This window comes from Amblyraja radiata, chromosome 38, assembly GCF_010909765.2.
Source record: "Amblyraja radiata isolate CabotCenter1 chromosome 38, sAmbRad1.1.pri, whole genome shotgun sequence".
Taxonomy (NCBI): Eukaryota; Metazoa; Chordata; class Chondrichthyes; order Rajiformes; family Rajidae; genus Amblyraja; species Amblyraja radiata.
Window position 1 is genome coordinate 3,109,640 of NC_045993.1, and position 15,281 is coordinate 3,124,920.

At 46.4% G+C, this 15,281-nt stretch overlaps 1 long non-coding RNA gene across 1 annotated transcript in view; it reads left to right on the forward strand.

Moving 5' to 3' along the window:
* Window positions 1-11,052: 11,052 nt before the first annotated feature.
* Window positions 11,053-15,281, forward strand: part of LOC116966872 — an 8,171-nt gene continuing 3,942 nt past the window's right edge. Inside the window, exons 1-2 of the long non-coding RNA XR_004410083.1 lie at window positions 11,053-11,120; window positions 12,326-12,328. This is a non-coding gene — a long non-coding RNA (uncharacterized LOC116966872). The remainder of the gene's footprint in view (window positions 11,121-12,325; window positions 12,329-15,281) is intronic.

The following is a 15,281-nucleotide window of genomic DNA, read 5'->3' on the forward strand; positions in this document are numbered from 1 at the left end:
AACCCACGCGGTTCGGGGGAGAACGTGCCAACTCCTCACAGACAGCACCCGTGGTCAGGATCCAACCCGGGACACCGGCGTCGCGAGGCAGCAACTCTACCGGCTGCCCCACCGTGCCTCGCACCTCCGAAGCACCCGCTAGCCCAGATGTTTTTCTTCTGTGCGTTTACGTAGGGAGGAACTGCAAATGCAACCGAAGATTTAACCTAAGATCTTCCATGCTTTTGTCCTGCTAGAAGCATTACGAAGCTGGAGAACGGACCCTCCAGTTAGACACGAAATACTGGAGTCTTATTGAGTCCACATCGTAAGATTAGAAACTGTGCAGCCAGAGTTGGACACACTTCGCGGCATCTGCATACAATGGCGTCTTGTGCTTCGTGTGCACAAGAACTCTGAAAACATCCAGTGAATTGGCCTCCATCTGCAGTATAGTTGGTCATAGAGTCATACAGCGTGGAAAGAAGCCTTTCAGCCCAACTCGTCCATTCTGACCAAGGTGCCATCTAAGCTAGTCCCATTTGTCTGCATTTGACCCGTAGCCCTCCAAACCATCCATGTACCTCTACTACGATCAGTCTGAAGAAGGGTCCCAAGCTGAAATATCATCTATCCGGGTCCTCCCAAGATGATGTCTAGCTGTCCAAGTGTCATGCACCAATTTAGATTTTTACGCAGTTTTGCAATAATACATTGTGAGCTTTATCGTAACCCCCAACCCAACCTCACCACTGAACTACTATGAACTTTGCATAAGACTAAAACACAAGGAACTGCAGATGCTGGCATCTTGAGTGAAAAACAAAGCAACTCAGCGGGTCAGGCAGCATTTCCGGAGGACATGGATAGGTGACATTTAGGGTCGGGATCCATCTTCAGACCCATTGTATTCCTACTCATGCCTGCCTTGGCTTATGTGATCTCCTCGTTTCCCAACATTTTAACTTCCCTTCCCATTCCCATACTGACAATTCTATCCTGGGCCTCCTCCACTGTTAGAGTCAGGCCACATGCAAATTGGAGGAACAGAACCTCACATTTTGTTGGTAAACACAAAATGCTGGAGTAACTCAGGGGGTCAGGCAGCATCTCTGGAGAGAAGGAATGGGCGATGTTTCGGTCGGGACGCAAGGGTCTCGACCCGAAACCCAAGTGTCTACCTTCGATTTAAATCAGCATCTGCAGTTCTTTCTTACTCATATTTCGTTGTGCAGCTTACAACCCAGCAGTATGAATATTAATCTCTCTAATTTCAAGAAACCCCTGCATTCTCTCTCTTCCCCCACCCCAGTCATCCTACAAGTTCTCCTGTTTACATCCCTGTGTCTCTTTGTTATCACTCCCAGCCCACAATGGGCTAATATGGGCTCCACCCTTCCATGGTCATCTGTTGCCCTCCCTGTTTTGTTCTGGCCTTTTCTTATCTCCAGTTACTCCCCACACTTCTTTCAGTCTGATGAAGGGTCCCGACACGAAACGGCACCCATCCTTATTCTCCAGAGATGCTGCCTGACCCCCGAGATGCTGAGTTTATTTTTACTTTCATTCAGAGACTCAGCACGGAAACAGGCCCATCGGCCCACCAAGTCCGCGCCGACCAGCAGTCCCCGCACACTAACATTATCCTACACACGCTAGGGACAATTTATATTTATACCGAGCCAATTAGCCTACAAACCTGAGGTAGACACAAAATGCTGGAGTAACCCAGTGGGACAGGCAGCGTCTCTGGAGAGAAGGAATGGGTGGCGTTTCGGGTCAAGACCCTTCTTCAGGCTGAAACGTCACCCATTCCTTCTCTCCAGAGATGCTGCCTGTCCCGCTGAGTTACTCCAGCATTTTGTGTCTACCTTTGATTTAAACCAGCATCTGCAGTTTTACAAACCTGGAGTGTGGGAGGGAAACTGAAGATCTTGGAGGAAAACCCACGCAAGTCACGGGGAGAACGTACAAACTCTGTATAGTCAAGCTCCTGGAGTCAGGATCAAACCTGGGCCTGTGGCGCTATAAGGCAGCAACTCTACCGCTGCACCATGTGCCGCCTTACTCCATCCAGCACGTTGTGTAAATAGTATTGTTCACCCAAATCACCGGTGTGTGATATATTCTGTTCCATTTATTCTGTGCAGGATTCACATGTTGTGTCCCTCACCAGCACATCGCCTGGAGTCTGAATATATACAAGAGGTAAGATTTGTATCTTACAGTGAAACTTAAAAATGGAGCTCTGGGAATAACAAAACACAACATTGTTATAGCTGGAAGGCAAACAAAAAAATACATCAGACAGAGAAGGTGCATGAAGTTGAAGTGACTTTTGCTTGTGTTTTTTAAGATGTCATACCACTGACAAGGCCATTATACATATTTCCTATCCTTAATTAAGAATACGGAGTAAGCCATTTAGAACGGAGGCGAGGAAACACTTTTTCTCACAGAGTGGTGAGTCTGTGGAATTCTCTGCCTCAGAGGGCGGTGGAGGCAGGTTCTCTGGATACTTTCAAGAGAGAGCTAGATAGGGCTCTTAAAAATAGCGGAGCATTCAATGTGATCATGGCTCATCATCCCCAATCAGTACCCCGTTTCCTGCCTTCTCCCCATATCCCCTGACTGCTATTTCTAAGAGCCCTATCTAGCTCTCTCTTGAAAGTATCCAGAGAACGTGCCTCCACTGCCCTCTGAGGCAGAGAATTCCACAGACTCACCACTCTCTGTGAGAAAAAGTGTTTCCCTCGTCTCCGTTCTAAATGGCTTACTCCTTATTCTTAAACTGTAGCCCCTGGCTCTGGACTCCCCCAACAAAGACGTGCAGGTTTGTAGGTTAATTGGCTTGGGTTTGTATACGTGGTACAAGTGTGAATAGTTCCTGGTGTGTGTAGGATAGTGTTTAATGTGCAGGGATCGCTGGTCAGTGCGGGCTCGGTGGGCCGAAGGGCCTGTTTCCGTGCTGTATCTCTAAACCAAAGTCAACCAAAAGGTTGCTGAGTATTCAGAAAATACACAGGGAGTGAACCGTTTAACACAGCGTAGGGGAGGATACAAGGTCAAGTCCCAGAGCCATCTCATCCCAGGATGAACAATCCTGCATCAGTGGTGCAGTGCCAGAGTTGCTGCCCTTAAAAATAGCGGAGCATTCAATGTGATCATGGCTCATCATCCCCAATCAGTACCCCGTTCCTGCCTTCTCCCCATATCCTCTGACCGCTATTTCTAAGAGCCCTATCTAGCTCTCTCTTGAAAGTATCCAGAGAACGTGCCTCCACTGCCCTCTGAGGCAGAGAATTCCACAGACTCACCACTCTCAGTGATAAAAAGTGTTTCCTCGTCTCCGTTCTAAATGGCTTACTCCTTATTCTTAAACTGTGGCCCCTGGTTCTGGACTCCCCCAACATCGGGAACATGTTTCCTGCCTCTAGCGTGTCCAAACCCTTAACAATCTTATATGTTTCAATGAGATCTCCTCTCATCCTTCTAAACTCCAGAGTGTACAAGCCCAGCTGCTCCATTCTCTCAGCATATAACAGTCCCGCCATCCAGGGAATTAACCTTGTAAACCTGCGCTGCACTCCCTCAATAGCAAGAATAGAAGAGGCGTCGCAGCAGAGGGGCCTCGGAGGCGGTGGAGCCTCGTGACGGTGGCGTCTCGTGGCGGTGGAGTCTCTCGGCAGCGGTGGAGCCTCACGAGACCCGCGGTCGATGAGGGCGGCGGGTGAAACGCCCTGAGGGGGAGTGGGGGTAGAACACTGGAGGACCTGGAGTGGGGGGGGGGGGTGCGGCAGGGCCATGAGGGAGGAAGGAGAACAATGAACAATAGACTAGACGTGGTGGGGGACCGCCGTGAGGGGGGGTGGGAGAACAAAGGAGGAGACGGCGTGGATGTTTTGTAACTTGTCAGCACTGTTTATGGGCGACTATTTGTATACCTTGCGCATGCAAGCAAAGAATTTGACTGTGTCGTTTCACATGTGACAAAGTATTCCATTACGTTTCAAGTCCCTGGAAATTTTAATAACCTTTGGTGTGTTTGATGTAGCTATCTGACGCTGCCAATAATCACACTGCACTGCAGATGGGGCTATTGGCTAACTTGTGGATACTAAGTCAATTTAAAAAAGTTAGAAAAGAACTGCAAATTCAGGTTTATCCTGAAGATAAACACAAAGTGCGGAGGTAATCAGCGGGACAGGCAGCATCCCTGGAGAAAAAGGATGGATGACGTTTTGCGTTGGGAGCCTTCTTCAGGCAAACATTTCAAAAAGGTGGACACAAAATGCTGCAGTAAATCAGCGGGATAGGCAGCATCTACGGAGAGAAGGAATGGGTGACATTTCGGGTCGAGACCTTCAGACAGACTCAAGGGAGAGGGAAATCTAGAGATATGGAAGGGTAAGGTGTGAAAACGGCAGATTAAAGCAGACGATGTTCAAGGGAATGTGGAATGGTTCACTGTTGGCTGAGGGAAGGTGACAACAAGGCTTACAAACATTAAAATTAATCAGGGGGGCAGTGAAACTAATTGGAGACCTAAGGTGGGGAGGGACAGAGATAGAGGAAGCAATCTGCAGAGAAGGAAAGGGTGACATTTTGGGTCGAGACCCTTCTTCAGAGACATTTGATAGAATGAATAATGAGTAATTTGGGAAATTATATTACCAGAATAATATTTTGAAGAAGGGTCTTGACCCGAAACGTCACCCCATTTCTTCTATCCAGAGATGCTGCCTGTCCCGCTGAGTTACTCCAGCATTTTGTGTCTATCTTCGGCTTAAACCAGCATCTGCAGTTCCTTTCTACACAAGGAATTGCAGATGCTGTTTTTTTAAACTAAGCGAAGTGCTGGTGTAACTCAGCGGGTCAGGCAGCATCTCTGCAGGACATGAAGAACAATGAATTAGACAGGTGACATTTTGTGCCGGGATCTTCATTTTATTCACTGTATCTCGATGCCCGTGACAATTATACTACTACAATGACAGGGAATATTCAGCAGATGGTGCAGTTGCTTTGGGGATGTGGACGAGACTCAGCTTTGTAATTCTTGGTATATACATCCATCATTTAAAATTAGCTCACGGTAATGCACTCACAGTAACTCACCATAATGCACCAGGAATGAGGGAAGTTCTGATGCCAAGCTTTATTTTATTTATTTAGCTGAGCCTCTGTTCTTCAGGGTTCAGAATTCGATAGACGTAGGAACTGCTAGTAGATTGGGCAAGGACAGAAAGGAGTTCTGTTTAGAGATACAGCGTGGAAACAGGCCCTTCAGCCCACCGACCAGTGATCCCCGCACACTTACGCTACCAAACACACACTAGGGACAATTTTACATTTGTACATTTATACCAAGCCAATTATCCTACACGTCTTTGCAGTGTGGGAGGAAACCGGAGCACCCGGAGAAACCCACGCAAGTCATGGGGAGAACATACAAACTCCGTACAGACAGCACCCGTAGTCAGGATCGAACCCGGGTCCCTGCAGCTGCAAGGCAGTAGCTCTACTGCTATGCACCGTGCCACCGTGTTCTGTCCAAATATGTAACCGTGAGGGCACAGACCTTCTGATCCAAGGAAAATGCCCGACATCTGTTTCAGACAAGGATGATGGATGCCAAACGCTTGCCCCTATCCAATACTGCAGCTGGCACAGTTTTTGGTGCCAACTCTGGATCAGCTGTTGGCAACTTTGTCTCAGCGACAGAAATGCGGTTCACATCCCATCCCATCCCACCAAGAGAAGTGATTCTCTGGCATGACACCAAGTTCAAGAAAAATGACATTAAGTGCTGGAGCATCTCAGCGGGTCAGGCAGCATCTTCAGTTTAGTTTAGACATACAGCGCAGAAACAGGCCCTTCGACCCACCGAGTCTGTGCCGACCTGCGATCCCCGCGCACTAACACTATCCTACACAAACTAAGGACAATTTGGAATTTTACCAAGCCAATTAGCCTGCATACCTGCTCGTCTTTGGAGTGTGTGAGGAAACCAGAGTGCTCGGAGAAAACCCACACAGGTTGCGGGGAGAACGTACAAACTCCATACAGACAGCACCCATAGTCGGGATCGAACCCGGGTCTCTGGGCGCGCAAGGCAACACCGTACCTACATCCATCGAATTCCAGAATCTCTGGAGAACATGGAATCGGTGTCGTTTTAGGGTCGGGATTTCTTTTGAAGACGAGCCGGAAGAAGGATCCCGACCCGAAAACCTCACCTATCCATGTTCTCCAGAAATGCTGCCTGACCCGCTGAGTTACTCCAGCGCACCTTGCACTAACATGGACTTCATTGTTCTAACTGGGACGTGAGAATAAACACTCTTGACTCTAGAATTATGTCGCTAATGTGTGGGATAGAACTAGTGTACGGGTGATCGGTGATCGGCGTGGACTCGGGGGGCCGAAGCCTGTTTCCACGCTGTATCTTTAAATTAAACTAAAACCATTAAAACCAGAGGGAGTCTAAAGAGGGTCTCTACCTGAAACATCATCCAATTTCTTCTATCCAGAGTTGCTAGCTGCTCCATGGAGTTCCCCCCGCACAATTAAAGCATTGGAATAGTCTTCACCCTACCACTAGTTACCCAACCAGACGCAACTAAAATTTTCCCCAAGAACCCTTTTTTGCTTAAGTCCAAGTCAAGAGTCAAGAGAGTTTTATTGTCATGTGTCCCAGATAGGAACAATGAAATTCTTGCTTGCTGCAGCACAACAGAATATGTAAACATAATATAGAACAGGAGATAAAAGTTCAGTGTGTTAAAATACCTACACCATATATATACACAATAAATAAACAGATAAAGTTGCAAAAGGCTGTTATTGTTCAGAGTTTGGAGTTTGATGATGGACCCTCCACCACCTCCAGTTTAAATTCCGTTTAGAATATTTTTGGAAGACCTGGAAACCAGAAGCAAGAGTTATCCAGGGAGTTACTCCAGCTCCAGGGAGTGATCTGCGTTGGTTTTCAGCGGTCGCGGAGAGGCAGCGACCAGACAGTAATGGCGGCCAGAGCTCCCACAATTCAAAGCGAGGGAGGAAGTGCCCAGCGGCGACCAGTTGCCGTGGGATGTGCGCATATGCAGGGCGGCCGATGATGTGCTGGCCGTAGCAGTGCGCATGTGCAGGGGGAGGATGTGCTGGCCGTAGCAGTGCGCACGTGCCGGCGGATGAGGAGCGAGTGGAGAGCGGAGACCCGGCGGCCCGGACACGGATACGGATACGGATGGCGGGCAGAGACGGAGAGTGACAGAGAGAGAGATAGAGAGGGGGGCCTGCTCAGAGTTGAATGGCAGGTGTCCTGCCTTGGCCGGAGGCCCCCTAGATTTCGAGGCCCTAGACTTCAGCCTATGAAGCCTAGTGGTAAATCCAGCTCTGATCATCATTACTATTTGGATATCTTTCATTCATTTGTTCTATATCTCGCTACATCACTGTCTATATCTCTGTACATCACTGCCTATATCTCTCGTTTCGCTTTCTGAAAACTAGTCTGAAGTAGGGGCCTTGACCCGAACTATCACCCATTTCTTCTTTCCAGGGATGCTGCCTGTCCCGTTGAGTTACTCCAGCATTTTGTGTCTATCTTCATTATAATCTATCGCTTTACGTCTGTGTGTCTATCTTTTCATCCGTTCATCTATCCATTCATTCATTAGCTTGGGTTGAATAGGCCAATACATTTGCACAACTCCTGATATTCTAAATCTCTGATTGTTCACGGACTTTGTTTCTGCATCTGTCCCTAGGAAGCTGTAATATTGTTCATCTGGGGAAACCAGTTGATGCATTTCAACCATTGAATTTGACACACTAGTGGGATTTAAAAGACTTTTGGATAGGGCATATTGATATGCCGGGAATGGAGGGATAAGGATTATGTACCCACCCACCTTTGCCTGTGTGTGTGGATGTAATTATGTGAAGCACTTTGGGGTCAATGCAAGTTGACTAAAAATGTGCTATATAAATAAAGAAATTTAATTTAATTTTAATTTAATGTACATGTACTGTACATAAGTGATGGGCTTGGCATCATGTTGAACACAGACATTGTGGGCCGAAGGGCCCGTTCTTGTGCTGTACTGTCTTTGTTTAGAAACTTAGAAACATTGAAAATAGGTGCAGGAGTAGGCCATTCGGCCCTTCGAGCCTGCACTACCATTCAATATGATCATGGCTGATCATCCAACTCAGTATCCTGTACCTGCCTTCTCTCCATACCCCCTTAGCCACAAGGGCCACATCTAACTCCCTCTTAAATATAGCCAATTAACTGGCCTCAACTACCTTCTGTGGCAGAGAATTCCACAGATTCACCACTCTCTGTGAAAAATGTTTTTCTCATCTCGGTCCTAAAAGACTTTCCCCTTATCCTTCAACTGTGACCCCTTGTTCTGGACTTCCCCAACATCGGGAACAATCATCCTTGCATCTAGCCTGTCCAACCCCTTAAGAATTTTGTAAGTTTCTATAAGATCCCCCCTCAATCTTCTAAATTCTAGCGAGTACAAGCCGAGTCTATCCAGTCTTTCTTCATAGGAAAGTCCTGCCATCCCAGGAATCAGTCTGGTGAACCTTCTCTGTACTCCCTCTATGGCAAGAATGTCTTTCCCTCAGATTATGAGACCAAAACTGTACGCAATACTCCAGTTCAGTGTGTTTTAGTTTGGAGATATAGGGCAGAAACAGCCTCTTCGGCCCACCAGGTCCGCGTCGAGCAGCGGGTCCCCGTACAACCAGCACTATCCTACACACACTAGGGACAATTTATAATTTTTACCAAAGCCAATTAACCCACGAACCTGGACGTCTTTGGAATGTGGGAGAAAACCGCAGCACCTGGAAGAAAACTGACAATGTCACAGAAACAAACTCCTTTCAGAACACCAATGGTAGAGAGGATCAAAACCTGGGTCTCTAGCGCTCTAAGGCAACAGCTCTACCGCTGTGTCTCTGTGCTGCCCAAAGTGCAATGTTCTAGTTCAAAGTCTGGTTAACAAACATAATCTAGCAATGTCACCGTGTTAGTTATCATATAAAGACTGTACACAAAATACCCTACTCACGGATTAGTATTCTGACTGATAAATAATTATTTTTCATTAGCGTTGACTTTCCCTCAGAACCCAGGGGATTTGCTGGTTTTCTGTCTCTTTTTTTCTTGTTCTCTCTCTCGCTGATGTGCCTGTAACAATGTTATCCACCGTCAGTTCTGTACCATTGCTGTTATGTGTTGAACGCATAGGTAAAAACGCCTGAGGCCTACACCGCATCTTGAAATAATAGGGGTGCAAGAAGCTGCCGGGGGAGAAAAACAGAGGAAAGGATGTGATTAAAAACATGCAGCTTTCAAGAGGAAGAGAGGATTGAGACATGAAGTTGTAGTGTCTTGGGGAAAGAAGAGTGGAATGGCATGGGCCCCGAATCTGAGGAAGGATGTGCTGGCGTTGGAGAGGGTTCAGGAGGAGGTTTACGACAATAATCCCAGGGGTGATTGGGTTAACGTATAATGACTATTTGACAACACTGGGCCTGTACTTTCCGGAGTTTAGAAGGATGAGGGGATGGGGGGGGGCTCATTGAAACTTACCAAATCGCGAAGGGCCTGCATAGAGTGGATGTGGAGAGGATGTTTCCACTAGTGGGAGAGTCTAGAACCAGAGGGCACAGCCTCAGAATAATAGGGCGTTCCTTTAGAAAGGAGATGAGGTGGAATGTCTTTAGTCAGAGGGTGGTGAATCTGTGGAATTCATTGCCACAGATGGCTGTGGAGGCCATCCCCACTTTGCCATCCATTCCCTCTTCCCAAGACCTTTTCCCTCTTCCACATACCTCCACAATCCTCTTATTCCTCTTGAGTCAAGAGTGTTATATTGTCATATGTCCCAGACAGAACAATGAAATTCGTACTTGCATTCTTGGGGGATTCTCTTTCCCAAAAATCTCTTTGTCTCTCTTTGTCTCTCTCTCTCTCTCTCTCTCTCTCTCTCTCTCTCCTGCTACCCATTGCCTTTCCTACATTCCATATTTATCTCTGGATCTTCTCCCTCACTTGATCTTCTGCATTGCTTGTGACTCTCTGTCTCCCTTGGTGATTACGTTACACCCTTTACCCTGTGTCTGTTCACTGCGGACGGCTTGATTGCAATCATTTATAGTCTTTTGGCTGACTGGAAACATACCTCCAGATTCAGGGACAGTTTCTTCAGAGCTGTTATCAGGCAACTGAACCTTATTGCCAACTGGAGAGCGGTCTTGACCCCCCCCATCTACCTCAATGGAGCCCCTCAGACCAATTTTGCTAGCCCTTGCTGTCTCCTCCCCTTCCTTAATCCTCTAGCTGTCTCCTCCCACCCTCCCATCCGCCCGCCCTCGGGCTCCTCCTCCTCCTCCCCTTTTCCTTCTTTCTCTCCCCCCCCCACCCCCCATCAGTCTGAAGAAGGTTTCGGCCCGAAACGTCGCCTATTTCCTTCGCTCCATAGATGCTGCTGCCACCGCTGAGTTTCCCCCAGCAATTTTGTGTACCATCTTTTATTAGAGTTACCTGGACCTTATCTTGCACTAAACGTTATTCCCCTTATCCTCTATCTTGGATATTGTATGATCTAAGTACTCTATTGTACTCATGTATAGTCTTTTCGTTGGACTAGATAACATGCAAGGAAAAAGGCTTTCCACTGTACTTCGGTTAACACGTGACAATAATAAACTAAACCATAATAACCTTTTTGTAAACCCCTTTGCTGGTGGAGGGCTCACAATTGTTAAAGTTCATTTTCTTAAAACAGACAACTAACAATAAGTTAGGTAAAGCAACCATAAGCTACTGATCATTTAGCCAGCGAGTGCTAGGAGATACAAAGTCAAGTATACAGCAGATACCTTACTCCTCCTAGGCCACCACTCTAATGAATGAAGACATACAGCATCTTTATAGTCTTTTTGAAACATAGTCACATGTTTATACAGAGTTGCAGTAATGACGTCTAACATATCATTCACAGCTCTACCCATTCAAAGCATGCGTGTCATTGATACAACACTTCTCATGCTATTGGTTATATCGATCACAAATTTAGTTACGAAACCCCCAAATAACAGGAAGTTAGTTAAAGGTCTATCATCAGCAGAACCTCTTAAACAATGTAAGGATCCTTATCAGTTGCCCACAGAAGTTTCTGTATCAGAAACGTCCAACGTTTCAGAAAGCTCATCCTCTCTTAAGGCTTGTGTTTACAGAGGCCAGAACCTTCTCAAGAAGTACATCCCCTCTCACCATTGTCAATATCGTTTGCTTGGGCACAACAGGAAGCAGCTTGGATGCAGTTTGAATGCTGGCCTCCAATTTCCTGATTACTCAGCCCTTCGACAGAACCCAAATTTCAAGCTTTCATTTACTCAGAACCCAAAACCCAAATAAGTCAAATTAATCTTTACTTAATAAATACATAAAATATCCATTATTGACTAGGATATTATCACTATGCATGTTGGATAGTGTCTACTGCACAGTGCCAACATCTTAATGCTTCCTTGTTGACTTTAAAGAGCTTTGGGACATCCAGAGATTGTGAAAGATACTTTGGTATGGGGAGGGGGGGGCTCACTGAAACTTCCCAAACAGTGAAAGGCTGGATAGTGTAAAGGAAGTTTCCACTGGTGGGAGAGTCTAGGACCAGTGGGCACAGCCTGCAAATAAAAGGACGTACATTTAGAAAGAAGATGAGGAGGAATTTCTCTAGTCAGAGGGTGGTGAGTCTGTGGAACTTTGCTGCAGAAGGCTGTGGAGGCCAAGTCAATGGATATTTTTAAGGTGGAGATTGACACATTCTTGGTTAGTACGGGTGTCAGGGGTTTTGGGGAGAAGGCAGGAGAATGGGGTTAGGGGGGAGAGATAGATCAGCCATGATTGAATGGCAGAGTAGACGTGATGGGCCGAATGGCCTATTTTGCTCCTATCACTTATGAACGTATGAAGAATTGGAAGTTTTGCTTTCTGCCAATGCAACTCTGCCTCGTATCCCGTGGTACTTTTAACTTGCGTCTTTCATCTTTGGAAGTGGAGCGCTCCCAACCGCTGAGGAGTCAGAGAGCTGTCAGATACCGTCAGAAAGGAAAGGTTAAAAATAGAACTCTGAACAACAAGGGAATTTTAAAACCTAAAATATTAAACAGGAAAGAAAAATCTTCTGTGGTGGAGTTTAAAGATTTTCATCCTCCAAGCAATTCTAATCACTTAATAAACCATTGATTTTTCACAGCAAAAGAATAAGGAGAAAATCTATATTGAGTCTTCATCTATGTATTCCTGTTGTCCAAGGGTGTGAGAATAGGGAACTCACTACCTCAAGGAGTGATTGAGGTTAACAGTTTTACCTTTTTTTTAAACCTAAGAATCCTTGGAAACGGTGCAGAGAAAGTTCATGGGGTTGCTAACTGGGAAACGTTGGTTAATCTCGAAGGAAAGATTGAGCAGGTTGTGTTAATGCTATCAAGCGTTTAAAAACATGTGAGAGCGACCTTACTGAAAATCTGTAGGCAGGAACTGCAAATGCTGGTTTACCACAAAGATGGAGGCAAATACTGCCGTAACTCAGCGATTCAGGCAGCTGGTGCATCTCTGGAGCAAAGGAATAGGTGACGTTTCGGGTCGAGACCCTTCTTAGCCTCAGATTCTACGCTGTATCTCTAAAGATTAAAGACTAAACTAAACTAAACTAAGCTTAAACGGGGCATCTTGGCTGGCGTGAATGAGTTGGGCCGAAAGGCCTGTTTCCCTGCGGTACGACGCTATGACTTGAAGAAGTCGACTCTCATCAGCGAGACACTGTTGAACAAATGCTGCTTGTTATATCCCCCACACACACACAGGTAATAAGAATCAAACAGCACCCTTGGCTCCAGCCTGGTGGATAAATAAAGAGCCGGCTTGGGATAGCTGCAGAAACTTGTAAATAATTTGCACATTTGAATGACTTCCTGTCGATCCATGTATAGTTCCAGCAGAGTCTATTATTGCTACTCAGTGACTCCCACTGCTTTTCCCAGAGGTACATCTTTCTCTTTTGTTTGCTTCCACACTGCATCATGGTGGCAGCAGCTACTGTAACATAAAATTCAGGCAATCTGCACCGACTGGCTTGATCTGGGGATAGTCAGCCCCTGTGCAAGAATAACATCCATTAAGAGCCGTGTATGTCTGAAGAAGGGTCTCGACCTGAAACGTCACCCATTCCTTCTCTCTAGAGAAGCTGCCTATCCCACTGAGTTACTCCAGCATTTTGTGTCTATCCATTAAAGAGACATGGTTATAACAAGAACAAGCAAATAAATTGCCATAAGCTGCTTAATTCAATTTGCCATTGAGTTTTTTTTAATTGTTATCATTATTTTCTTTAATGGTGAACTCCCACCAACATCTACAATATAGTTTATTAAGTATAAAGTCATTTAATGGAATGGAAATGAAAATGACATGAATCCAGCTCTAGATTAAGGTAATAATGTTCACCCAGTGTGTAACATGTACAGCCAACTTCTAAAACATTTATGAACTTTTTAATTTTCTGCTGAAGAAGGGTCCCGACTTGAAACGCCACCTAGCTGTGATCTCCAGAGATGCTGCCTGACCCGCCGAGCTACTCCGACAATCCGTGTCGTTTTTGTTTGTAAACCAGCATCTGCAGTTCCTTGTTTCTGCGAGTGGGTCGCACGTGCTTGAATCAGAGTGTTGTGGGTTCATGCCTCAGTCTAGAGTCCTGGCTGATTCTCTGGTCTTACCGCACTAGAGACCCAGGTTCAAATTCTGACTATGGGTACTGTCTGTACGAAACTTGCACGTTCTCCCTGTGACCGCGTGGGATTTCTCCGGGTGCTCCGGCTTCCTCCCGCATTCCAAAGACGTGCAGGTCTGAGGGTTAAATGTGTCGGAATGAAATGCAGATGCTGGTTTAAACCAAAGACAACCACAAAATGTTGGAGTAACTCAGCAGGACAGGCAGCATCTCTGGATAGAAGGGAAAAGGCAGTCTGAAGAAGGACTCGAACCAGTTCCTTTTCTCCAGAGATGCTGCCTGACCCGCTGAGTTACTCCAGCTTTTTATGTCTGTCTTCAGGTTTGTAGGTTAATTGGCTTCTGTAAATTGTCACTCGTGTGTAGGATAGAACTAGTGTATAGGTGATCGCTGGTCGACATGGATTGGGTGGGCCGAAAGGGCCTGTTTCCACGCTGTATCTCTAAACTAAACAAGTGTAGTCGTGAAGGAGTGTTGCTCTGATGGAGTTGCCATTGTTTGATTGGGATGTCAAAATGAATCTCTTGCTCATGATATATTGGGTAGAGGATTTCAGACTGAAGAAGGGTTTCGGCTCGAAATGTTGCCTATTTCCTTTGCTCCATAGATGCTGCTGCACCCGCTGAGTTTCTCCAGCATTTTTGTCTACCTTCGATTTTTCCAGCATCAGCAGTTCTTCTAAACATTAACGGTCTATTATTCCTGATACAGACAGAAGCCTCGGTTTGTCCGCTATAACCAAAATCCATTATAAAGAGGTCTGTAACAACGAGGGTGGATTGTATGAACTTCATGAGTCCTACATGTATAATGCTTTATCTTCTTTTCGTGTCTTTGAAGCTGGTTGGTTATATGACAGTTTCCCATTCCTTTACACAGTCCTTTGTGTTTTTATTGAACACTGCAAGATCCTTTGGGCTGCACTGGTTGAGTAGTAGGGGGCAGACAAGGCAGTATGGTCCTCTTCTCCACATTCACAGGTGGTTTGGCCAGTTTCATAGCCCCATCTGGCCATGGCAGCTTTTGATCGCCCTGTTCCTGTTCTCAGGCGGTTGAGCGTCTTCCACTGGACCCATGGTGCTTCTGAGCCCGGAGGGAGGGATTCAGAAGGAGGGATACCCATGTCAGTAGGAGGGGGGTCGTCCTCAAGCCTTTTTGTCCATAGTTGGAGTCTGGTTTCTTCCCGTGATGCTATTAGGGGCTGGACATGGCTGAGAAAGCTTCTCCTGGACTTCAGCCGTTGGGCCGGGGGTACACGTCCGTAGAGGAGGTGGCGTTCATCACTGGTGGCCTTGGTCATCTCTACTCGGCTGGCGACTTCCCGTCTCACATCAGCAGGGGCAATGCCAGCGAGGAGGTGCAGGTTGTTTATGTTGGTGGGCTTCAAGCAGCCAGTGATTGAGCGGCAGGTGTTATTCAACGCTGGGTCTAGTTTCTTGGCATGGGATGATCTCTCCCAAACAGGACACGCATACTCCTCTG